This window comes from Brienomyrus brachyistius, chromosome 1 (assembly GCF_023856365.1).
Source record: "Brienomyrus brachyistius isolate T26 chromosome 1, BBRACH_0.4, whole genome shotgun sequence".
Lineage (NCBI taxonomy): Eukaryota > Metazoa > Chordata > Actinopteri > Osteoglossiformes > Mormyridae > Brienomyrus > Brienomyrus brachyistius.
The window spans coordinates 47,200,063-47,227,050 of record NC_064533.1 but is presented as its reverse complement, the minus strand read 5'-3'; the positions used below and the strand labels follow the sequence as shown (position 1 = coordinate 47,227,050).

At 43.1% G+C, this 26,988-nt stretch overlaps 1 long non-coding RNA gene across 4 annotated transcripts; it reads left to right on the top strand.

The window, feature by feature from the left end:
- LOC125736149 (uncharacterized) lies at window positions 1–26,986 on the top strand. 4 transcript variants are annotated; one of them, XR_007395455.1, is made up of 5 exons: window positions 1–136; window positions 516–833; window positions 1,007–1,118; window positions 1,272–1,329; window positions 1,643–2,467. It is a non-coding gene; the product is annotated as an uncharacterized LOC125736149 (long non-coding RNA). The 4 variants fall into 4 exon arrangements; XR_007395449.1 differs by lacking the exons at window positions 516–833; window positions 1,007–1,118; window positions 1,272–1,329; window positions 1,643–2,467 and adding exons at window positions 24,545–24,862; window positions 25,582–25,690; window positions 25,847–25,904; window positions 26,378–26,986 and having other exon boundaries at window positions 7–136; XR_007395443.1 differs by lacking the exons at window positions 1–136; window positions 516–833; window positions 1,007–1,118; window positions 1,272–1,329; window positions 1,643–2,467 and adding exons at window positions 17,336–17,461; window positions 24,545–24,862; window positions 25,582–25,690; window positions 25,847–25,904; window positions 26,378–26,986.
- The last annotated feature ends 2 nt before the right edge of the window (window positions 26,987–26,988 follow it).

Below are 26,988 nucleotides of genomic sequence, written 5' to 3'. Positions count from 1 at the left end.
CTTCCTCCCCCCACACAGAACTGCCAGCAGCAGAGTCTGAGTCTTTGTGCTCTTCATGCGAGGGCCGGTACAGTCATGGGGTCTCTCTGCTGGGGGCTGCATCTCCACACTGCTCTGCTGCTCCTCTTTAACACAGGTATCTATCCGCCTGCTGTGCGACACCCACTCTGCCTGATGAAGTTCTGTTTGCTGGTCCTGTTTGTTCTTCCTGGTGTACAGTCTGCATATCGAGCTGTGTGCTGGGGAGACGCGGACGCTGTTGCTGGAGCAGGAAGCTAATGTTCGCTGATACTGATCAGCTTTAGCCTCTGTGTGTCACAGACCATATTTACTACATCAGGCATATAAGTGAATGACTCAATGTCTCTATTATCATTAATGTCAAATGTGAAGTTTGTATTCTGTAATATAAACATTAAACTCTAAATCTGTATGTCTGTCAGATAGAAAGACCGCTGTGCAGTTCTGCTAGCCATTTTAATCTGCTGAACTTGTTGTCCTGTCATCTTTCACAGATCCATATGAAGCAATATATTCACATTCAACTGAAAACCTGACAGTATCTGTGGGAGAGGAAGTTATCTTATTCTGCAATTATTCAATTTCAGATTTAACCCAGATTAACTGGAGGAGGAACCATACATTAATTTTTACATATGGTAAAAAGAACCAAACACAGAATAACTGCACCTCGGACAGAGTATGTGTTGATTTAAATGAACCTAGAAATCTGCGGATCTCTTCAGTACGGATGTCTGATGAGGGAATCTACAGCTGCACATTCACCACTTGCAGGGGTACATACATAAAAGAGTGGAGAATAAGCGTTAACGGTAACTACATTCTTTATTTACCCCGTTCATTATTATGCTGTTTTCAAAATTACTGTATTACGTAACAGGAGAGAGAAAGTTATAACTTCACACTGGTATTTTGTTGTGCCTAGAATCTGCTAATACCTAAGCATATAGTTATATGTAATATATTGTTCCTTCCTTATGTTCAGACACAAAGAATGCTCCTCACTCTCAGATGAAAAATATGATTGAGTTTGTCGCAACTGCCGCGGCCGGAGTTACAGTCATTGTAGGAATTTGCTGCGCTCTCATATGCTACAGGTCAGTCAATATTACGACATTATCTTTATACTAAACGAAATATTTCACAAGCATATTAATTAAAGGGCAAGTAAACTAACTGCCCGAACAGAACATTTTATAGTCTTATCAAGGTTACCGAGACCCCGAAAGCTTTTACTTTTTGTTATTCAGAGCTTTGAAGAATATACCGAACCGAAATTGCCCAGATACCTACAACACAGAAGGGACGGTAAGTCATTGTGTATACTTTCCATAGCAGTAAAGGACAATTACGCCGATTAGATTTATGCCAGCGATGGGTACTGATGTGGATAATGCACGGTTCGCTTCCTTCTCGTTTGTTTCAAATGGACGCGATTCTGATCGATTATGACGAAGAAGAAATATCTTTAAAAGGAGAGGTCGTCGATGTTACGGTTTTAAAAAATATCTTTTTTTTCCATTCTTAATATTTCAATTGTGAGACAAGGTTACACCGTAAACCATGGTGCTGTCACTGAGGCCTTTATTGCTTTTGACTGCGCCTTATTCCCACTGCACAGGACACCGGACGCCGAAGAGCTCAGAGAGTCACCGGCGATCAGTATATTGAGAGAATAAATTCAGTATACGGGACTTCAGGACAAAACCGTGCCTAACACCTCGTTTTATTTAAAAAAAATCGGTTGTTCTTTTTTAATGTCACAAAATAGTCTGCAGTGTTTGAATGTTGTGGAGCCTCGCAGGAAATTATTACTGAGGTAGGCAACTACCGGAACGTTAACATATCTGTCCAGCTAACAGGGGACGTCACCAGAACTTTAGCCAAACATTATTTAAAGCTCTTCTCAAAGCTGCCAAAGAAAGCTCCTAATGTACTGGAACGTGATTTCCACATCTTACATTTTAACAGAAGTTCTGTCAGTGTATGATAGCATTATTACCCGAACATCCTTTTAACATGTTGTTGTAAAATAGTTTTATAATAAAACTTATTTTATAAAATATATGTATATTGTAAATGCACAATCCACCCTTGGACCCATGACCTTAAAGGTGCACAACCACAGTGCGACCTGCTGCTGTTCTAGGCCCGTTCTTTTTATGTTATTAGTTTTAGTTGTAGTGGTGAGATAAGGTTCTGGGAACTTTAGTAAAACTGAGCACTTTGAACGTTTCCGTACTTTAATCGTAATGTTCGGCAAACGTTCCTAGAACGAAAAATTAACTGGGTAGTAATTGCGATCGAATTAAAAATAGTGACATTTAACGAAGACTGGACTACCTCCTGCCCAAATGTGATGTTTGGCATGAAAGCCATGCAATATTATTCCGTTCAAGCTACTGCATGTTGATGTCTTTGTTTTATAATAAAAATATTTCGCATACTAATCGTCTGATTTCCTGTCCAAACAAGACTCAATGTGAGCCTGGTGGTTTGTGGGAAAAAAAACCGCTACAATTCAGTGTTTTCGCGTTAAGAAGTTGTGTGGGTAAGGCAGTTGATCATTATGTAATTGTTTCGCATTTTCCACGGTGCGTCTTGGTGAAAGACTGTGACGCAGAGCCGTCTGGTTACATGAAGTATTGCGTATGTCGCCTTATTACAGAGACGTGTCTGCCTTGGCAGTCTTGATTCTTCGGAGCTTTCACATTGCTGCAAACCTGGACTCGTATGCAGCTCCTCTTTCTTTCACCCAACTATGTTTTGCAGTGTTTACATGTTAAATTATTGTTCTAAAAAGGCACTGTCTGAGTTCCCCTCATTTCAAAAGTCTTTTTTATCATACCCTCCATATGCACATCTGGCTAGGTGTACATTGCTACGAAATAATGTTCCCTTAAGGTCACCGTGTGACATATATATAGCTATATATATAGCAAGTGACAAGGGGAGGGTTTCACAGTATTAAATCTATAAACACCACTGTTATTTAAAATTAAAGGAAGTGGGGGAGGACCAGTGCCATTAAATATGATTGAAAATGTCTTCCTTAAACTTGTACTTGTGCCTCGCAAGAAAGGCAGGAAGTATAATGAATGTAAGGCATACAGTATGTGTTTCCAAACTTTTCAGGCCACAACAGCAGGCCTTTCATGGGTCTGGGTTGACAACCATTTACAACCAAGGGGAAGTCCCACTTGATCAAATTCACTGATTTGGAGGGGAGGGGTACAACTCAATACATTTCAGCAGTGGTAGGTTTATTGCTATCGACCTGCAGACATTTGTTCACATTTGTATAAAAGTCCTTGTCTAGGAAAACAGCAGGCAAATCGTTTATTGGTGCTTTTAAAGTTAATAGAAAATTCACAACATTGTCTTTTATCTAGCTTGGTCAAAGAGAACCTCTCTCACACACAGTGGCACACTTACTCCATGGGGTGGACATGACTAAGAAGGCCAACTCCTTAAACTCCCTATTCTACCAGAGGGAGCCAGGAAATAGATAAGGACATCTGAGGAGGAAACCATAGGGTAGCTTCTAGCGATAGGAGAAGGCAGTCCTAGTAGTAGTCTTGGAGGTTCGAAGGAATGGAAAAGGTGCTGTGAGGTGCCAACCCTGGAGGGACAGTAGGGACCCCATGGCATGATGCAGTGCGATTCGCAATAACTTTGGCGAAAGATGAGGCTTATGTTTCCAATGCAGATAAACACTTTATTGGCAAAAGTATTGGGACACTGCACCAAGTCATTGAATTCAGGTGTTCCAATTACTTCCATAGCCACAGGTGTATAAAATCAGGTACCTAGGCATGCAGACTGCTTCTACAAACATTGACCATCTAATTAAAGAATGGGTCTCTCTCAGGAGCTCAGTGATTTCAAGCATGGTACCAGTGCAATAAGTCCATTTGTGAAATTTCCTTGCTACTAAATATTCCACAGTCAGCTGTTAGTGGTATTATAACAATGTATGCAATTGGGAACAACAACACAAAGTGGTAGCCATGTAAAATCACAGAGTGGGGACAACGCATGCTGAGCCAGTGTGCAGAGTCGCTAACTGTCTGCAGAGTCAATAACTACAGACCTCCAAACTTCAGGTGGCCTCAAGAACCGTGCATAGAGAACTTCATGGAATGGGTTTCCATGGCCGAGCAGCTGCATCTAAGTCTTACACCACCAAGTGCAATGCAAAGCGTCGGACGCAGCACGCCACCACTGGACTCTAGAGCAGACGAGATGTGTTCTCTGGAGTGACGTATCACGCTTCTCTGTCCGGCAATGGAATGGGCGAAGGACTAAAGGTGGCTCCTGCGAGAGCACTGATGAACATAAGAACATAAGAACATAAGAACTATACAAACGAGAGGAGGCCATTCGGCCCATCAAGCTCGCTTGGGGAGAACTAAACTAATAGCTCAGAGTCGTTAAAATCTTATCTAGCTCTGATTTAAAGGAACCCAAGGATTCAGCTTGCACTACATTATCAGGAAGGCTATTCCATTCTCTGACTACACGCTGCGTAAAGAAGTGCTTCCTTAAATCCAGCTTGAAATGTTCTCCCGCTAATTTCCACCTATGGCCACGAGTTCGTGTATTTAAACTAATGCTGAAGTAACTATTTGGTTGAACAGCATCCAAACCTGTTAGAATCTTATATACCTGGATCATGTCCCCCCTCAGTCTCCTTTGCTTGAGACTGAACAGATTTAGCTCAAGTAACCTTTCCTCGTATGACATTCCTCTAAGACCAGGAATCATTTTTGTGGCCCTACGCTGCACATTTTCTAAGGCCACAATGTCCTTTTTAAGATATGGTGACCAAACCTGCACACAATATTCTAGGTGAGGTCTCACCAAGGAATTGTATAATCTTAGCATTACCTCCCTTGACTTAAACTCCACACACCTGGAGATATACCCCAACATCCTATTGGCCTTTTTTATTGCTTCCCCACACTGGCGAGAATGGGACATGGAAGCATCAACATACACACCAAGGTCTTTCTCATGATCAGCTACCTTTATTTCAGTGACACCCATGAAATACCTGTACTTTATATTTCTGCTCCCTAGATGGAGTACCTTACATTTATCGACGTTAAATTTCATCTGCCAGGTATCGGCCCAGTCACTAATTAAATCAAGATCCCGCTGTAGCTGCTGAGCCACTAATTCAGTATCTGCTACACCACCCACCTTGGTGTCATCTGCAAATTTCACCAGTTTACTGTATATATTGGTATCCATATCCATCCATCCATCCATTTTCCAAACCGCTTATCCTATTGGGTCGCGGGGGGTCCAGAGCCTATCCCGGAATCAATGGGCACGAGGCAGGGAACAACCCAGGATGGGGGGCCAGCCCATCGCAGGGCACACTCACACACCATTCACTCACACATGCACACCTACGGGCAATTCAGCAACTCCAATTAGCCTCAGCATGTTTTTGGACTGTGGGGGGAAACCGGAGTACCCGGAGGAAACCCCACGACGACACGGGGAGAACATGCAAACTCCGCACACATGTGACCCAGGCGGAGACTCGAACCCGGGTCCCAGAGGTGTGAGGCGACAGTGCTAACCACTGCACCACCATGCCACCCCCTGGTATCCATATCATTTATGTAAATTAGGAACAATAGTGGTCCTAAAATCGAACCCTGCGGTACCCCACTATGAACGCAAGCCCACTGTGACATTGTGCCTTTTATAACTACTCGCTGTTTCCTATCTGTTAACCAGTTATCAATCCAGGTCGCTACGGTACCTAAAATACCTGTCGCTTTGAGTTTAAGTAGGAGCCTCTTGTGGGGGACAACATCAAAAGCCTTTTGGAAATCTAAGTAGATGACATCATAGGCCTTCTTATCATCAACTTCCTGAGTAGCTTCCTCAAAAAACTCCAACAGATTTGTTAAACAGGATCTACCTCTCCTAAATCCATGCTGGCTATCCCGCAAAATGTTATTGGAGTCCAGGTAATCTATCATTTTCTCTTTGATTATAGCCTCCATAACTTTACCAGTTATACAAGTTAGACTGATTGGCCTATAGTTAGACAAATTACTTCTATCCCCTTTTTTGAAAATAGGCGTTATGAAGGCGTGCTTCCAATCAGAAGGTACCACACCTTCAGATAAGGATTTTTGAAGCAGTAAAGTTAAGGGTCGGCAAATAATATCCCTCATCTCTTTTAACACTATAGGTAAGATGCCATCAGGGCCCTGTGATTTATTTATTTTGAGCTTAGCTAGGCTTTGCAAAACATCTGCTTCAGTTATATATATATTAGCTATAGACAATGCTGGATAGGTTGGATGAAGGAGGACGGCCATTCGAATCTGAATGCTCGTTTGACATGGACAAATTAATCCAACCAGGGAAGACGGAGAAGAAAAGCACCAAAGCTGGTGATGCAGAACTGATAAAACTATAATAAAGTATAAAATATAACAGTGGACGAATGTAATACGGAAAAAATGCAGGGAAAAATTAATTTTGTCAGTTGCAATTAATTATGGGATACACGTAAGTATAGTAGGCTAATGTTTCAAGTAACCGGCCATTAATCGACAAATTTTGCTTAAGTTTATGGGACCAGCTCGGTGTTTGAAGTTAGTTCGTTGCTTTCCTGTTCAGGTGGTCGCTGAGATGGGCGGTTTTTGGTGACACCTCCTCCACCTGTCACTCCAGGGCAAGGGGGAGCTGGAGGTGCACGTCCTGGTGCAGGGGTGATTGGGTCAGGACATCAGGTGGGGGCAAAGAGGGGTATGATCCCATAAGCTGGTCCTTTTTCACTTCCCCTCAGCGGTTTGGGCTCCCTTAGGTAATTTCAGGAGGCATCTCTGTGGGGGAGAAAGCAAACAGTCATCTTTTCCCAAAAAGCCAAAAACAAGAGAATCAAAGCCAAATAATCTGAGCTATCTGTCTATTTCTGTTGTGACTGAGTCCCGGGTCTCATGTGATGAACTGCGCTACTCGTAATGCCCACATACCATAGCTGGAAGGATGTTTAGCTACGCGTGATAATACTGCCACCTAGTGGTAACTGAGGTACTAATGCCGACATTCCATAGTTTAACTTAACATAGAGTTTAACTACTTCTGATAATACTGCCTACTAGTTGTGGTGGAGGTACTGCGCATGTGGTACCCCTCAGGTCATTCCAGCTCAGCATTTAATCAATCTGTCAGACCCATGTGTTATTGACAGAGACGTGTGAGTGCTTCTGTAACGAAGAAGCATAACAGGAAGCAGTGGGTTTCACAGCAGTCAGTGGCAGTGGCACTGGAGGGGGAAGCACTGCAGAACCTCCTCAGCCTGACTCCCAGTGAACAGTGAGACTATGCAGCCCCGTTCACCACGCTGGAGTCGAGGTTTGATTGCTGATCCTCAGAAGAGGCCATAAGGGGGGAGCGAGACCCTGGACACGTCCCCTGCAGACCTTCACATCTACATACGGTGTGGCTACACACATTTCCCCAGCGCCATGTCAGAAGAGCTGGCCCTCCATGCCTTTGTAAAGAGGCTATACTCCACCTTGGTGCAGAGATAGTGGATCTCCAGCGAAGCAACAACCACAAGCAAGCAAGACGACTGCTGGGCAGGGGGCCGTGTCACCTACACAGCGACAGCGCCACCCCCTTCACATCTCGAGGTGGAGTTTGGGGTATCCGGGGATGGCTAGCCCCTCAGGTGGGGGTAGTGTGATGCTGCAAGGCTGGTTGGCTGTTGCGGAAAGCCTCCATACCCAGCATGCTTTGTGGTCCCAGGCAGAACAAAAGACCTGTTGTTTAATTCATTAATTACTGTGTGCGTTATGTTACGGTGGTGTGTGTGTGATGTAAAATGTCCACCCTGAACGGGCGTACCATTAAAACTGCTGACTGCTTTACTGTAAAACTGCTGTGATGTCAGGTTGCCAACAAGAGCTTCATTAATGCAGGTATCCCATATCAAGTGAAGCCTTGTCATTATTCCATCCTGATCCATCGCCACAGGTAAAGCATGCAGTAAAACAAATGAAAAAAGAGGTATTTTATAGAGGAAAATAGTGCTCTTTTAATGGTCTGAAAAAAGGCAGTGGAAAATTCATACATCTGGCTTTGGTCATAGACTGAGCCTCTCACACAGACTCTGTCCCGCTTTTGTGGGACACTTTGTTAGGCAAAGAGCCACATGAGGTGATGGGAAGGACACCAGTGTCCCAGCTCGCCCAGCCGCATACGGTGTTATGATGCATTATGCAGATGGAAACATTTAAACAGTGTAAATGTTGCATTGTTGTACGATTACAAGCAGGGGGGATCACTGAGGCACTCCGGTGGACATCTTAGCCCAGCTCCATACAGTATTACGATATGTTACGTGGAACCACATCTTGGCCATAAAGAGAGTTATGAGATTTACTCTGAAGATCAAAGAGCCCAGACTGGTTGATTGCTCCTTTATCAAAGCAGGAGGTATATTACCGGACCAAATCCACCCCAGCTATGAGCTGTTCTCTTCAGTGGAGTCCGGTAGGAAGCCTCATAGTATCATGAAGCTGATTGCCAGGTTCAGGAACAGAATCCACCCCCAGGCACTTACACCATCAAGTCAGTGAATCAGGATTACTGCAGTAATACATGCACTTGCTCTTCGTGTGAATTGTAATGTCTAAGACTGCACTAGTCACTGCACTATTGCTGAGATACAGTATGTTCTGTCAGTTATTTTATGTATTGTGAGCTGTTCTGTGTGCAGCCAAGTGAATTCCAGCAGCACATAATCAGCAATACATCTAAAGAAAATACGTTTTATTAGCTATTTATATTTTTAAAAATGAAGCCGGTCAAGATCAGTTTCTGTCCTGGACCCTGAAAGTAAGGCGGGGTCTTTGTGTCTCCACTGTGCGTCCACTTCCTCCCCCCACACGGAACTGCCTGCAGCAGAGTCTGAGTCTTTGTGCTCTTCATGCGAGGGCCGGTACAGTCATGGGGTCTCTCTGCTGTGTGTTGATTTAAATGAACCTAGAAATCTGCGGATCTCTTCAGTACGGATGTCTGATGAGGGAATCTACAGCTGCACATTCACCACTAACAGCAGGGGTGCATACGTAAAAGAGTGGAGAATAAGCGTTAACGGTAACTACATTCTGTATTTATCCCGTTCATTATTATGCTGTTTTCAAAATTACTGTATTACGTAACAGGAGAGAGAAAGTTATAACTTCACACTGGTATTTTGTTGTGCCTAGAATCTGCTAATACCTAAACATATAGTTATATGTAATATATTGTTCCTTCCTCATGTTCAGACACAAAGAATGCTCCTCACTCTCAGATGAAAATTATTACTTACTGTGTAGCACTTGCTGCAAGCAAAATTACTGCCATCATAGGAATGTGGGGCGCTGTGCTATGCTACAGGTAGGTCAACATTACATCACAATTATTATCTTAAATTATTATTTCATAAACATATTAATTAAAAATGCAACTAAACATAGGCCTACTATTCGCCAGAACCAAACATTGTATAGTTCTAGTCTCAAGTTTAATAAGCTTTTTTGCTATCCAGAGTTTTGAAGACTAAACGGGACCAAAGCAGACAGAATACTGAGATCGCAGGTGGTACGATGAGTCATTTCATACTTTCCACGGCGGTAATGAACCACGGTCAGTAAGCAGCGCTTACAGTGGTTAGAGTTAGCGGTGGGTATTGATGTGATACACGGTTTGCTTCATGCTGGTTTTGTTTCAATAGGAAGTGATTCTTATCCTTTATGATGTCTGTTAGAACTGCTAGTTTATCAAAATTATATCCAAATATTACATATCAATATCAACAAACGAAAAGAATATTTGAATGTAGATTGTTGAAAGGTGTATTTTAGTTGTTCTGGATTTTTCTGACAGTCCCTTACTAGTAGAAATACATAAGATAACTGCAAGCAGGTTGGGACATTGTCCATGGTATAGAAACATTATGCAAATTATCCAAAAATCTTCTGGGCGGGGCTAAATTATGTGACTTGTGAGTTGATAGCGCAGGGCCCACTGTATCTGTGGGAAAAGGAATTTTGAGTCTAACCCTAACAGGTCAGGAGATGTAGACCAGTAGTTAAAATGCTGCAATGTAGCAGCCGTACTGTACAGGGAGTTTAAGATTTTGCTAATAATTATTTATAGACCAGGAGCCCAGAGGGGTCAGCCTAGCCCACACCCACCACCACGGGCCCGGCAGATATCCATTCTGATGAACTGTCATATGCCCCCCGCAAGATTACACTAAGGGAAATTGGTTCGCTTTTCAGCTAGGCTGACCCCTCTGGGCTCCTGCTCTATTATACTGACCATCTGCTGATTCCAAAAAAAACCTGTTTTCAGACTCATGAAATATAACAAAATGCAAAGAGGTAAAACTAAGTTCTATATGTTCTTTTATTTGGCAAAACATACTGAACTAGCAGGGAAAGAAACTTCAACTGTAAACCTGACAGTTCAGGAGAAACAGGCAGAAATGCAAATCAATACATATATAAATGGATTAAGATGCTGAAAAAAATGTGGTTATTAGATGCACATGTTCAGCCAATCCAAAGTGATGTTATCTGGAACATAAATACATCTTTAAAAAGAGTGGTTGTTGTGTCCTGAGAAAAAACATACTCTTTTATATTTTAATGGTGTGATATGGTTACACTGAAACCAAAATGCTGCCAATCGTGCCTTTGCTTTCACAGGACACCAAACACGGAAGAGCTGAGTCATTGCCGATATACTGAGGGATAAACTCAGCATACAGGACTTAAGGACAAACGAGCACATTTTATTGTAAAATTAGTGAACTTATTAGAAAAAAAAATATTTTAATGTTTGCTATTTCTGACACTTGCGGAGCTGCCCAGCGTTAACAGTTATCCTTAATTTATTGCACTGGAAGGGTAAACCTTTAACCAGTGACTTTAAAAAGTGGGAACTTTTACTGAAGGACTACATCCCACCAAATGCGATGTTCATAGGCCTAATTAAAAGATATAGCCTTCTTCAAATTAATTGAAACAAGTTGTCTTGTCTATATGCAGACAGACTGACCACAGTTAAGATGGACATCACAGTCACATTACTCATACTAATCACCTTAGTGATTAGTATGGCGGATTGATAAAAATTGTTTGGGAATAACCCAGGTTGGGGTGCCAACCCATCACAGGCCACACGCACCATTCAGGCCTATGGGGAATTAGGCAACTCCAATTACCCTCAGCATGTAAGGATGGTAGGAATAGATGCATGGAAGGAAGCCAAAGAACCCAGAGGAAACCCCATGATGACACGGGGGCAGGGGGCACCAAAACCCCAGAACATTCACTCAAAACATATATGGATGGCTGAAGCAGTCATACCACTCTGTCCATCCACCCAGCCCTAACCCCACCCGAGCAGGCCTGCCAGTCAGCGGGCACAGTGCCTCCTCTGTCCATCCACCCAGCCCTAACCCCACCCGAGCAGGCCTGCCAGTCTGCGGGCACAGTGCCTCCTCTGTCCATCCACCCAGCCCTAACCCCACCCGAGCAGGCCTGCCAGTCCCTGTCCACAGCAGGTCCCTGTCCACTGCATACATGTCTGTGTGACAACTTGTTTCAATTAATTTGCACAGGGGTGAATGTTATTCATCCAAAGGTATAATCGAAGCTTTGCTTGCTGCTTTGTATTGTAATAAAAATATTTTGATGCATGCCACTCATCATGTTTTCTGTGCAAACAAGCCTCTATATACTGTATGCCTGGTGGTTTGTGGGAAAAAAGCTGTAATTCCAGGTTTCTGCCTTAAGTACAGCATCCACTGGGTGTCGTGGTGACGCCTGAGACACAGAGACATATAGTGACAAGGGGAGAGTTTTACAATAGCAAATAGGTGCAATTTCTAAAGCCTGGCCACCACAGTGATGTACATGGAAAAAATTGATGGCTTTTTACAGAAAATTCGCTTACAGAAATTCTCAATCCATGTTATTTATTATAAGATGAAACATGGAATGAACAATGGCACTAAAAATAACTGAAAGTTTACACCTCTGTTTTTCAAATAGTGTGGTCAAACACTACGCCTGTCATGTGTTTCACGCTCGCGGTGGGACAGCTTTCACAGTGGGCAGTCAGCTGCATGGGATGATGGGAAAGGCATTGGTGTGTATATTGCCCAATCCCGTAACCCTGTGCATTACAGCATTACAATAGGTTACGGTGGAACTGCAGCTTATCCATTAAGAGAGTGCCAATACATAAATCGTTCTTCAACAAACAGGAAGTATATTATCAGCAGAGACCTCAGCTAACGTCCTGTTAAATTTCCTTATTCTTCTCTTGTGGTTGTACCCACTTTTGATAGACCTCTCTGAGTTGCACATAACCTCCCTTAGGGTCTCATTGGTTAACACCTCAGTGGAACGGAACTGGAGCTGGTAAGTTCTGCATTTATCTTATATTTAGCTAAAATAGCTGCCGTTACCTTTTTATACTCTAGTGACTTGTTTATATCCATATTGACATATGCGCTCCTAGTCTGCCCTGTCAGGAGAGACACTAAGCTACCTGCCCAGTTGGTTGTTGACCACTGACACGCCACAGCTGCTCTCTCAGATGTTCTGAGAAAGTGCTCAATATAATCAACCTCCTGCAGGCACTGCAGGCCAAGGCTCCCGCCACGGCTTTGCAGAGCAGTTTCATCGTGCTCATTCAGCTGATGTGAAGTTGCAAGGTCGGGCTGGGGAGTTACACTTTGTGGATTTGAAGGACTGGAAGATGTCGGGGTTGCCTCTCCTGGAGACGTGCTGTCCTGAACACGACTACGTGCCTGATTCATCTGCCAGCTCGGCACGAATCTTCTATGAAGGCATTCTCACCAAAAATAACTAGAGTTAAATTAGAGTTAGAGTTAGAGAGTAAAATTTCTACCCACTGCTGTCTCCTAGTGGCCAGTCACACTTCTGACATCAGCTGTGATAGTCAAGGGCACTATCAAAAATCATGGGGTACACCATAACAGGCAGGAGGACAGGAGGAGGGATCCCAAAAATACTTTTATTTTATTACAAAAACCCTAAAGTTCAAAATCAATTCCCCACAGCATCTAACACACAAAAGGGAAAATATCATCATTTATTAAACTAGTCAGCGTGGCCTGATGTAATATATGGACAAACTACAGTGTTTCCCCTGGGTTTACAGCTTTTTTTTTGGGGGGGGGGGGGGGGCAGACAGACACCAACAGGATTCGTGGTGTTCATGTGTTTCTTTTAATGACAGCAGTCAAAAAAACGCAAATATTTTTGTCTGCTTTTCAGGTGGTTGACGCGACATGTTTTCCAACGCGCGCTCTCTGTCCGCTGGGGCATGCTCACCTGTGTGTGCGTGCACATGTCTGTACGTGCATCAGGGCGGAACTCTGCCTTGCGCAATACAGAGAGCAGAGGAGAATTGTCAACGCGCGACCGTGTAGAGACAAAAATGACAAGCCGTTGTGTAAATAAGATAAATAACATAAGGCTATTTAGTTTGTTTAATAAAAGGACAATATGTAGACCTGTTCCATAGGAAAGGTAACCTTAAATGACTTCTGTTGTGATCTGAAGCTATATAGAAAATAAAATTAAATAAAATTAACTTGACCTTCAAGGGGGGGCGGGAGATGCCGTTAGGGGGGTGGGAGGTGCCGTTGAGGGTGCAGGGAGCCCCCCTAATAGATCGTAATACATCTAGCCCCAGGCCCCCTGTTCCCCCAGCAGTAAAGGGCTTTCTCATTTTGCCTACCCCATCTTGCACTCCATGAAACAGACACATATACAAGTAAAAACAAGTCTGAGGGTCAGCCAGGGATTAAGGGCCCTGCTCAGGGGCCCCACAGGCGGTGATCCAGTCATGGGCACAGAGTCCCGGACCACACACTGCCCCACTGATCATACACTGTATATACATATGAGGAACAAAACGTTACTTCTTAACTGAAAACCTCTGCGTTTGAAGATTGTGACCACAAAACCAGATGGAAAACCTTTCATAAAGGCGATCTAACAAGATCACACAAATTCAACTGACCGTAAACAAGACCAGAGACATGATTCCCCACATAGAAATGCAGAAATTTAATTAACGATTAGGGCAGAATAAAAGATTAGACGGCCACACTGATCGGCAAACAGGGATACCAGCATCCGCCCTTCCCACACACACTTTCACATAAAAACAAAAAATTGCCCCGCTCAATACATTAAAAGTTAGGCTATTAAAACAAGCGATGCCAAGGAGCAGCACTGGGCCTCACGGCTGGTTGAACAGAGGTTGAACACCTCTCCAGCGGAAACAAGTGCAACACCAAGAAAACACTCCACCACCCACAGCTCAGTCTGCCGCCCACTTCAGCCCCGCTTCTCCTGTACAACGAAACAAAACGACAAAGAAAAAAAGAAACACCGATACCGCAAGACAGGAGGCATGCGGCGACCGATATATCCCCAATGTGGCACAAACTGGGTGCACTGCAGAACAAATCCAGAAAGTCGTCATGCCAATGATTCCGTTAAATCTTATAAAGAAGCGCTAAAACAGAATACCTTAATGACGGACAAAAATGCCTTTGCCCACGGTGCCTTAAACAGTCACACAACCACGTCGCCAACGTGGAAACTTCCCAGTACCAGCAAAACGTATGTCTGGAACTAATTCTTCGCCTGCTCTTCTATGGCATCACCTAGTTCCACCCACCAATCTATAAGGTATACACCTTCGCATGGAAAGCAATACCCAATATTTCAACCTGTCACACATCTTAAGGTGTGAAACTGAGGTCTGGTATAGATACAAGACAGTGTGTCCAGTAAACCACAGCTCAGCTAACCCACAAGTTAAAAAAAAAACTATCAGGGTTGAGTTTCCTGAAGCCTTCTTAAAGCTACGTCGTTCAGAAGTTTTACGTTGAAATACAGAACTTATGGACGACGTAGCGTTAATAAGGCTTCGAGAAACCAACCCCAGATACAACAAGGCAACTGCTGCTTTTGTTTCTCAGGAACCTTCATCTGCTCTCCTTCAGTCACGCGACAAAATAGCACCTGAAAGTGGAAACCGGGGCCTGCAGAGAGGCCCACAAGGATCGACCCATCGGTATCACAGGATTAGATTCCCCCCAGCTCTTCTCCATAATGGTAGCATCCTCTTAAACTGTCTGACACTTCTGAGCTTAACCATGGCATTCATTTAAGAAACCTGTCAAATGAATAACGATTAAAGGAAGTGAAATTACATGAAGAGCAACCAGCTAAAACAAAACCAAAATCTACTTTCAACTTCAGCACTGCACAGGTGCATATGCCGGCTTCTTGTTAGTTGGCCGATGGGGCCTGAGGTTCCTGCCCATGCAGAATCTGCTCTGTTTTAATCAGCAGCCCTGGCTGTGCATGTTTGCAGCAAGTGCATCAAAGTGTCAGGATAACATCAGAGAAGGAAGAGCGAGGTCTGACACCAGCATACTGTGCCATCTTTACTGGTAACCATTCATGATGCGTGTCACACTGCAAAGTGTGCAGCTCCACTGCGAGCCACACTGGCCAGCAGGAAAACAGCTCTGTGCTCCTTCAGAAAATCGCTTTGGACACTTTGCTAGAATTCTCCAAGTAGTCTGTGGCATGCATGAGGCTGCTTACACGTCACACAAGCAGCCCTGACTAAGAAGGTGTCCTGAATGACAGGAAAACCAGCAGCTCTCTCACATTCTAAGGCTTCACCGCGAAAGGTTTCACACTAGAACAGAATAGAATAGAATATTGTTATTGTACCACTCCATAAAAAAATGAGCTATAGGAGAGTGTACAATATTAAGGACAGTGGTGTTGTAAATAGACTAGATTAGCCATCAATCAATGCATCCATCACCCTTCTTCCAAAAACTTCCAGTATAGGATCACAGAGGTAGTTGATTATGTTTTTCAATTTATTTTACCCAAAGTGTTTTCTAAAACAGTTTTGTTTATGTTTTCTGGATTTTAACAATTTTCTGACTATCAATAATTGATTAAATTCTCTGTCATGTACATATTTCGTCGGGTGTTTCCAAACACCATCCACTGACAGGCGACACCGTGAAGCATGTATGTTATCAGAGAGATTTCATTACGCTTATTACAAAGAAACACACCGTATCTTGAGGTTTCGAACCTGTCCTCCTCTGTGAGTCAAACGTTAAAATGTCAATGATGCACTACAGGCTGACTTCCTGGTGGCCCCCGCTCTATATAAACTATAAACCTTCTGAAGAACTTTCACTGTGTGATAGGCCAGGCTGCAGAGCTCCTCCTGGACCTGGAAGTCATCCTAACTAAAGGTTGGACAGCAGCAGACGTGAGGGGTCCTGCTCCAACACACTGCTCATTTGCTAATGCAGTGCAGATTGGCGCAGTGACTGTGACATCACTGGAGGGTTCGTAGCATGTCTGGCACACAACTGTATATGAGACAATCATTTAAATAGAAGGGTGAATTCATTGGGGGATGAATGAATACAAATTACATATTGGGGCAGTACATCCCCATCACCCTTAGTTACAAAGGAGACAATTCAACAGCAAGTGAAATGAATTTGTGATCAGTACCAGAACTACACTCCTTTAGAAGAGACATGAAAGGGATGGATAGTCAGGTTCTCAAATCCCTCTGGGCCCCCATTACAGTTTGATAACAGATACAATGTATCATTCTAGGTGTATCTCATCACTTCAATATGCCCACACAACATGAAATGTGATCCTGTGAAACCAAGCAGAATGCAGATGAGTTTTGCATATACGCTGTTAGGATTATTGTCCCCCAGAACATTCATCTTTCCTAACCAGGTCCTTGGGGACCCACAGATGCCTGCAAAAACATGGACTGTCTGCAAGTCCCCAAGGATCAGATTGGGAAACGCTGAACTAGACCAAATGTCACAAACAGCACAAGCACGTCCTCCCAGTCCTGTGTAAGGTTACACCCTGGCATAGGAGAGTATTATAACCATCCTTTTGTTTTACGTGTCTATAGTTGCTGTTTACAGAGGTTCAACAGAGGAAACCTACAATTTGCAGCAACGTAGAGATTCCCAGCCATCAAATAAACACCTGATAACTTGCAAGATATGGCAGTTGGGTTTGCACAGGGTTTACACTGCATCCAGTTTTCACATAGTGAGGGTCTGCTGTGTCCCAGACTCCCCAGCCACCACCCCCCCATACTCTGAGAGAAAGGTAGACCCTCTGTGTCTCCACTATGCGGCCACTTCCTCCCCCAACACAGAACTGCCAGCAGCAGAGTCTGAGTCTTTGTGCTCTTCATGCGAGGACCGGTACAGTCATGGGGTCTCTCTGCTGGGGGCTGCATCTCCACACTGCTCTGCTGCTCCTCTTTAACACAGGTATCTATCCGCCTGCTGTGCGACACCCACTCTGCCTGATGAAGTTCTGTTTGCTGGTTCTGTTTGTTCTTCCCGGTGTACAGTTTGCATATCGAGCTGTGTGCTGGAGAGACGCGGACGCTGTTGCTGGTGCAGGAAGCTAATGATCAGCTTTAGCCTCTGTGTTTCACAGATCATATTAACTACATCAGAATGACTGTTATCATTAATGTTAAGTTTGTATTCCTTACTATAAACATTAAACTCTAAATCTGTATGATTGTCAGATAGAAAGACCGCTGTGCAGTTCTGCTAGTCATTTTAATCTGCTGAACTTGTTGTCCTGTCATCTTTCACAGATCCATATGAAGCAATATATTCACATTCAACTGAAAACCTAACAGTATCTGAGGGAGAGAAAGTTATCTTATTCTGCAATTATTCAATTTCAAATTTAACTCAGATTAACTGGAGGAGGAACCATCTATTAATTTTTACTTATGGTAAAAATAACCAAGCACAGAATAACTGCCCCTCGGACAGAGTATGTGTTGATTTAAATGAACCTAGAAATCTGCGGATCTCTTCAGTACGGATGACTGATGAGGGAATCTACAGCTGCAAGGCCACCACTTACAGGGGTACATACGAAAAAGAGTGGAGAATAAGCGTTAACGGTAACTACATTCTGTATTTACCCCGTTCATGATTATGCTGTTTTCAAAATTACTGTATTACGTAACAGGAGAGAGAAAGTTATAACTTCACACTGGTATTTTGTTGTGCCTAGAATCTGCTAATACCTAAGCATATAGTTATATGTAATATATTGTTCCTTCCTTATGTTCAGACAGAAAGAAAAATATGATTGAATTTGTCGCACCTGCCGCGGCCGGAGTTACAGTCATTGTAGGAATTTGCTGCGCTCTCATATGCTATAGGTCAGTCAATATTACAACATTATCTTTAACTAAGCGAAATATTTCACAAGCATATTAATTAAAAGGCAAGTAAACTAACTGCCAGAATAGAACATTTTATAGCTGTAGCCTTATCAAGGTTACCGAGACCCCGAAACCTTTTACTTTTTGTTATTCAGAGTTTTGAAGAAAAAACCGAACCGAAATTGCCCAGACATCGACAACACAGAAGGGACGGTAAGTCATTGTGTATACTTTCCATAGCAGTAAAGGACAATTACGCCGATTAGATTTATGCCAGCGATGGGTACTGATGTGATAATATACGGTTCGCTTCCTTCTGGTTTGTTTCAAATGAAAGCGATCTTATAGATTATAATGACCGCATGGTAAAACTTGCAGTTTGTCAAAATAATATTAATTAAAATATCGGGTGCACGCACACACACACACACACACACACACACACACACACACACACACACACACACACACACACACACAGGTTTGCAATTATATCTTTGTAGGGACTCTCCTTTCATTTCTATGAGGATAAAATCTAATTCCAACCTTGACCCCTACCCAGCCCTAACCTTAGTCATAAGTAAGCAAACAAAATACATGTTTTTTGGCATTTTCAGTTTCTTGGTTGCATTCTCAGGTCTTTGTGGGGACCTGAAAATTGTCCCCACAATGTCAAATTTTTTTTTATCAGATTGTGGGGTATACCTGGACCACACACACACACACACACACACACACACACACGTATATATAGAGTTACCCTACCTGAAATGATATGTTCTGCAAAATATAAAAATCTGTGAGACGATCGAGTTACACCGTAAACAATGGTGCTGTCACTGGTGGCTTTATTACTTTTTACTGCGCTTTATTCCTGCTGCACAGGACACCGGACGCCGAAGAGCTCAGAGAATCACCGGCGATCATTATACTGAGAGAATAAACTCAGTATACGGAACTTAAGGACAAAACCGACACCTCGGTTTTTTCAGATTATTAATCGCTTATTCGTTTTAATGTCTCAAAATAGTTTGCAATATTTCAATGTCGTGGAACCTCGCAGTAAATGAATACTGATATAAAATCACTGGAACGCTAACACAGTAATCGCGATCAAATATTAAATAGTGACGTTTAACGAAGACTGAACGACCACCCGACCAAATGTGATGTTTGGCATGAAAGCAAGTGTTTTTCAGTTTTAGTACTGCATGTTGGCGTCTTTTTTATAATAAAAATATTTCGCGTACTAATCGTCTTCTTTCCTGTCCAAACAAGACTCAGTGTGAGCCTGGTCTTTTGTGGAAAAAAAACGCTACAATTCAGTGTTTCCGCGTTAAGAAGCTGCGTGGGTAAAGCAGTTGATCATTACGTAATTGTTTCGCATTTTCCACAGTAAGTCTTGGTGAAAGACTGTGACGCAGAGCCGTCTGGTTACATGAAGTATTGCGTATTGAAGTATATGTCGCCTTATTACAGAGACATGTCTGCCTTGTCTTGATTCTTCGGAGCTTTAACATTGCTGCAAACCTGGACTCGTATGCAGCTCCTCTTTCTTTCACCCAACTATGTTTTGCAGTGTTTACATGTTAAATTATTGTTCTAAAAAGGCAGCACTGTCTGAGTTCCCCTCATTTCAAAAGGCTTTTTTATCATACCCTCCATATGCACATCTGGCTAAGTGTACATTGCTACGAAATAATGTTTCCTCAAGGTCACCGTGTGACATATATATAGCAAGTGACAAGGGGAAGGTTTCACAGTATTAAATAGTCAATTGCAAGTAGCTACATTCATCGACATCTGGCCACCAAATTCATGTAGATGGACAATGTAGCCAGCCACCAACAGTTATTTATACAGAATTTAGAACAAAATCAGAGTGTTCCTACAGAACGTCTCTTAAACAGTAAACAATGCTGCTATTAATAATTTGGAAAATTGAACTTCTTCCAAACTTTAACTGGTGCACTACAAGCGAGGCAGATGGTGGGACAAATTTAAGGTATAGATTCCCAGAATTCTCATCCCACTGCTCTCAAAATAACAGTGCCCTTTGGGGGAGGTTGGTACATTTTCAGTCCCCCTTGGTATGATTTCACTGACTGGTGGGTACTCCACAGTACAGTTTGCCAATGGTAGGTTTGCCGCAATCAACCGAGAGAATTTCTTTCACATTTGTATAGAGGCCCTTGTGTAGCAAAAACAGCAGCCAGATCTTTTATTGGTGTTTGTTAAAAAGTTAATAATGAATTAACAACTTTGTCTTTTATCTAGCTTGGTCAAAGACAACCTCTCGCACACATTCAGGCTTACTCACAAGGGACACTTTTCATGGTGGGCAATCAACCGCATGGGATTATGGGAAGAGCACCGGTGTGTATGCTCACCCAATACAATGGGACCAAAGACACCCCAGTCACCAGCTGATCTCACCAGGAGTCTCCTGTGAAGCTTCACAGCATCATAATGTTCATTACCAGGCGCAACAACAATTTTTACCCCCAGCCCCGGACATCAAGTGGCTAAATCTGCATTAGTGCAATATTACTTGCACCTCCAGTTTGTTAATTGTAATTTTTAAGTGTTACTTGATTTCACTGCACTATTCTGAACTACTAAGACTAAAACAGTAACTAAGCTAACACTGCAACTCAGAAAACAGGCTTCAAAGTTATTTACTGCCCACCCGTATGTGAAGGTCTAATTGGTAGGTAAAATATAGTGTTTTCTTCAAAAAAGAGCATATATATATAGTCGACCTAAATAATTTGGTTACTTAATAAAATTGCCAATGAGACTCAATTTTGGTTATAACTCAGTCCACTGCACTTGTTGCGCTCTACCATTAAAACACCTTTAATCTTGAAACATGAACGTGAAAGTTTATGAAGCCCAACTACACCGTCAGGGGGCACCAGAGCACAACAAAACAATATTACCAGAGCGAGCTCAAACACTTTTGAAATAAATTTAGCCGGTGCTCCCCCACCCCCGCCCACCCCTGCTCGGAGAATTTTATAATCAAGATTTACACATACTACTGCACCATCTGATATCCAACATATTTCCTGCACCGTGTATTAATAATATAAGAACGGTATTCAATATGTTTGAAAAGGGGCTGGACAATAGCAATTATGGGCAAAAGTTGCCGCCATTATATTCAAAGGAAGCTGGGACTGGGAGTCACTGCAGGGGCAGGGAAACTGGGAAGGACCCAAAATTGGCCAGGTTTGGAAATAATGAAGAAGATGAGAGACAACCTAGAGACCACCTAGAGAACTAGAAGATAAAACATATAAAAACGAATGTAGCCAAGTGTTCTGGGCACAGCTTCAAAGTGCCCAGCTCTGTTTGTACCTTTGTGTTTACAATAAAGACTGACAGCTTAAGGACTATGCAAGCGACTCCTCACTCCTGATTGACTCAGAAGGGAAAATCATTTCAGAAAAATTGGCATCAGGATCAGAGAACAGACCCGAGGAGTCGAGTGCTTCGTGGGACCAGCTATGCATTTAAAAATTAGTTAATTGCTTCCCTGTTCAAGTGGTCACTGAGGTGGGCAGGGCTTCTTGTGACACCGGTGTGGATTTTGGTGCAGGTACTACTGGGTCAGAACATCAAGTGGGGGTGGCGGGAGGGTTGAGCCCATAAGCTGGTCCCTTCCAATTTCCTCTTGGCAATCTAGGTTCACTCAGGTCACTACAGCGGGTGTGCCTATTAGGGAGAAAGTAAGCAGCCATCTTTTCCCAAAAAAAGCCAAAAACAAGAAAGGGAGAATCAATGCCGAATAAATTAGGCTATCTGTGTGTTTTTGTTGCGACTGTGACACCCTGCCTCTGCCGGCTCGGATGTATTTAGCCGAAATACAGCAGTTGCTTGGGGATGAGGCTGTTCCCTGCTGGCTCCCCAAAGCTGCCTGCTGATCTGCCCGCTTGCTCCTAGGGTCGTTCCTAGCGGTTTGTTGCCCGATGGCCTAGTCTTGTTCTGCTCTCCACCCAAGGTGCCTGCTGTGCTTTGCTCACCACCAGGTGTCTCAGCTTAACCTCGTTCTCTGCTAGGTGTCCCAGTTCTGTTCTGCTTGTCTCCAGATATCCTAGCATATCCCGCTTGACTCTAGATGTGCCAGTTGAGTCCTGCCTGCCATCAGGAGCCCCGGCTTCACTCTGCTCACTGGCTCCTGCAATCCGCCTGGCACAGGGGAGCTGCTGAATTTGCGGCTCCTGCCCTGTAGGCCCCTTGGGGCCCTCCTGTCCCAGTTCCTGCCCCAGTCTCTGCTCTTGCCCGCCCAGCAGGTCCCTCATCATCAATGGGTTCTGGCCAATGAGTCACAGGAGTGCCCCCTTGCCCTGCAGTCCTGGCAGTACCTACCAGTTCCTGTCCTCGTTCCTGTCCTGCAGGTCCCTTGCTGTCATCCAGCCCCAGCACTGCATATCCCTCGGCATCATTGGTCTCGGCCCTGCTGTCCCCTCAGCACCGCCTTAAGCCTGTCCTGCGGGTCCCTCTGCCCCCTTTGGTCCCGGCCCAATTGTTCCCTCTGCACCTTCTGGTTCTGCTGACCCCTTGATGCCAAATGGTTCCACAAGCCCTTAGATGTTTTGGAGGACCTGCATCCTGGGATTGGCACCCAGCATCCTGGCTCCCTCTTGTTAGACTGTCCCTGTCCCTATGGTCCCTCCACTTCTCGGTCCTGTCCTGGTGGGTGTTGTGTATGTTGCCCCCTTGGCTATCCCTAGTCCTACCCCAGTTTGGTCAGTTTCCCGAGTGCTGTTCTGTCTGGTCTTGTGGCTGGTGTTACTGTTTGTTTGGTCTTTCATCAGGTCTTGTCCTGTCTGGTTCCACTGTGTAGCTTATCATCCCTGGTCTGGTGCTGAGTCCCACCTGTCTTCAGCCCCTCTAGGTTTCCTCCTCTGTCACAGAGGGGGGTGTACTGTCATGCCCTGCCTCTATCCCTCCTGTTTTCTCCCCAGCATGGCCTGTTCATTGTATGTTCTAATTCTCGTTCCAGCCTTTGTGTGATTCACACCAGATGCCTCTCATTTTCTACTTTGTTATTCCTGATATAAAGGTGTTTCCCAGTCCTGTGCTCCCCAATCCTGTCATAAAAGTCATAATGTCTCCTCTCATTTTGCTTTATTTTGTCCTGTTTTGGTTTTGTTAAGTCCCTTTTGTTGTGAAATCCAACAAAAGCAGAAGGTATATTACTGGACGAAATTCACCCTAGCTATGAACTGTTCTCTCAGTGGAGTCTGGAAGGACATTTCATAGCATGAGAAATCTGACTGCAAGGTTCAAGAACAGAATCCACCCCCAGAAACTTACACCATCAAGTCACTATTTCAAGATTACTGCAGTAATACATGCACTTGCTCTTCGTGTGAATTGTAATGTCTAAGCTTAGGTACAGTATATTCTGTCTGTTATTTTATTGTTAATTGTTCTGAGTGAGGCCGAGCAAGTTCCAATGCACTCGTTGCACAACAACAAAACCACATTTAAAAAAAAAAATGAGTAGTATAAAACAATCTGAATCACTGGTACTGAAACGTTTCTTCAGTTATATTACCTTGAGAGTGCAATTTATATCAAAGAAATGAAGCCGGTAAAGATGGGTTTCTGTTCTGGACCCTGAAAGTAAGGCGGGGTCTTTGTGTCTCCACTGTGCGGCCACTTCCTCCCCCCACACAGAACTGCCAGCAGCAGAGTCTGAGTCTTTGTGCTCTTCATGCGAGGGCCGGTACAGTCATGGGGTCTCTCTGCTGGGGGCTGCATCTCCACACTGCTCTGCTGCTCCTCTTTAATACAGGTATCTGTCCGCCTGCTGTGCGACACCCACTCTGCCTGATGAATTTCTGTTTGCTGGTTCTGTTTGTTCTTCCTGGTGTACAGTCTGCATATCGAGCTGTGTGCTGGGGAGACGCGGACGCTGTTGCTGGAGCAGGAAGCTAATGTTCACTGATACTGATCAGCTTTAGCCTCTGTGTGTCACAGACCATATTAACTACATCAGAATGACTGTTATCATTAATGTTAAGTTTGTATTCCTTACTATAAACATTAAACTCTAAATCTGTATGATTGTCAGATAGAAAGACCGCTGTGCAGTTCTGCTAGTCATTTTAATCTGCTGAACTTGTTGTCCTGTCATCTTTCACAGATCCATATGAAGCAATATATTCACATTCAACTGAAAACCTGACAGTATCTGTGGGAGAGAAAGTTATCTTATTCTGCAATTATTCAATTTCAGATTTAACCCAGATTAACTGGAGGAGGAACCATACATTAATTTTTACTTATGGTAAAAAGAACCAAACACAGAATAACTGCCCCTCGGACAGAGTATGTGTTGATTTAAATAAACCTAGAGATCTGCGGATCTCTTCAGTACGGATGTCTGATGAGGGAATCTACAGCTGCAAGGCCACCACTTACAGGGGTACATACATAAAACAGTGGAGAATAAGCGTTAATGGTAACTACATTTTATGTTTATTAAGGTAAAACTATGTTTACAGGATTTGCAGACTAGAATCTTTTAAAGGTTACATTACACACTATGCCTTTATACGAGTATCAGGGGTTACCAACCTTTTTGAAACTGAGAGGTACTTCACGGGTACTGAGCCATACCAATGGCTACCAGTTTGATACACTCTTCTTAAATTATGTATAATAAACGTGTTTTAATAGCTTTTTTTTAGATATTGCTATTTTCAAATCTATATGAATGCAAATGTGATTGAAAAAGAATAGCAACAGGATAATTAAATTGTAGACGCTGCTCACTGGTGAGTTGTGCTATTTTTAGAACAGGCCCGCGGGGTGACTCATGTGGTGCTTGGGGGCATCCTGGTGCCCGCGGGCACCATGCTGGTGACCCCTGCTTTATACCATTGCTTACAAAATGCTTTGTGATCATAGCGATATCACACTGGTATTAGAATCTGCTAAAAGCTAGGAGCAGAGGTACACATATAATATCGCAAGATGCCGGCGTGAGTCATAGTGGCCCGGCGCTCCTCGAAATTTACCTCCTTTTTATTTTTGCGTTTTGTTCTTATTTCTTATTTATTACTTTAACTTATGCTGCTAAACCGTTTTTCACTGTTTTTGTAATAGTGACAAAAAAGATCTCATATTATATTATATATGTATATATTTAACATATTTTATTTCTTTCCTCATGTACAGACACAAACAGTGCTGCTCAGAATAAGATAAATATCGTTTACTTTGTTGCACCTGCCGCAAGTGTAATTACTGCCATCATAGTCATGTGGGGCGCTGTGCTATGCTACAGGTAGGTCAACATTACGTCACAAGTATTATCTTAAATTAAGTTATTGTTTCATAAACATATGAATTAAAAATGCAACTAAACATAGGTCTACTAATCGCCAGAACCAAGCACTATATAGTTGTAGTCTCAAGTTTAATAAGCTTTTTTGCCCTTCAGAGTTTTGAAGACTAAACGGGACCAAAGCAGACAGAATACTGAGATCGCAGGAGGTACGGTGAGTCATTTCATACTTTCCACGGCGGTAATGAACCACGGTCAGTAAGCAGCGCTTACAGTGGTTAGAGTTAGCGATGGGTATTGATGTGATACATGGCTCATTTCATCCTGGTTTTGTTTCAAAGCTAAGTCATTGGTATCCCTTATTATTATATATATAAATAAATGGACTAAAAGAATATTTCGCAGCAAATTTTTGCAAGGTGATGTGTATTGTAGTTATGCAGGACTTCTACAGCGGTGCATTAAGATGCTGAAAAAATATTTTTCAGTATTAATTGCACCAATACATTGTCCCCATCCAAAATGATAACATGTGTAAAATATTAATTTCTTAAGAGAAGTCACGTTGTGTGTGAAACAGCTTTTTTCTCTTAATATGTCAATTGTGAGAAGAGGTAACACCGTAAACCATGGTGCTGTCACTGGTGGCTTTATTACTTTTTACTGCGCTTTATTCCTGCTGCACAGGACACCGGACGCCGAAGAGCTCAGAGTGTCACCGGCGATCAGCATGTTCAGAGAATTATCTCAGTGTATAGGACTTAATGACAAATCCGTGCCTAACACCTTGTTTTATTTTCAAATTAGTTATTTAAATCCAAAAAAAAAATCTTTTTAATGTCTGCAGTTTCTGACATTTGTGGAGCTGTCCAGTCTTACCAGTGATGCTTCATTTACTGCACTGGAAGACTAAACCATTTACTAGTGAAATTAAAAATGGCAACTTTTAATGAAGACTGGACGACTACCCACCAAATTCGATGCTTATAGACCTAATTAAAACAAATGTTATTCAGCCAAAGGTGTAATGAAACCTTTGTTTGCTCCTTCGTATTGTAATACACAATATTTTGCCTGTTATTCATCTTGTTTTCTGTGCAAACGAGCCTCTATATACTGTATGCCTGGTGGTTTGTGGGAAAAGAGCTGCAATTCCGGGTTTCTGCCTTAAGTACAGCATCCACTGGGTGTCTTGGTGACGGCCTGAGACACAGAACCGTCTGGTTACATGAAGGTATGTTCTGCAGTGATGGATCCTGGCTAGGGCAAGATGGGCATTAACCTAGAATGGCATCTTC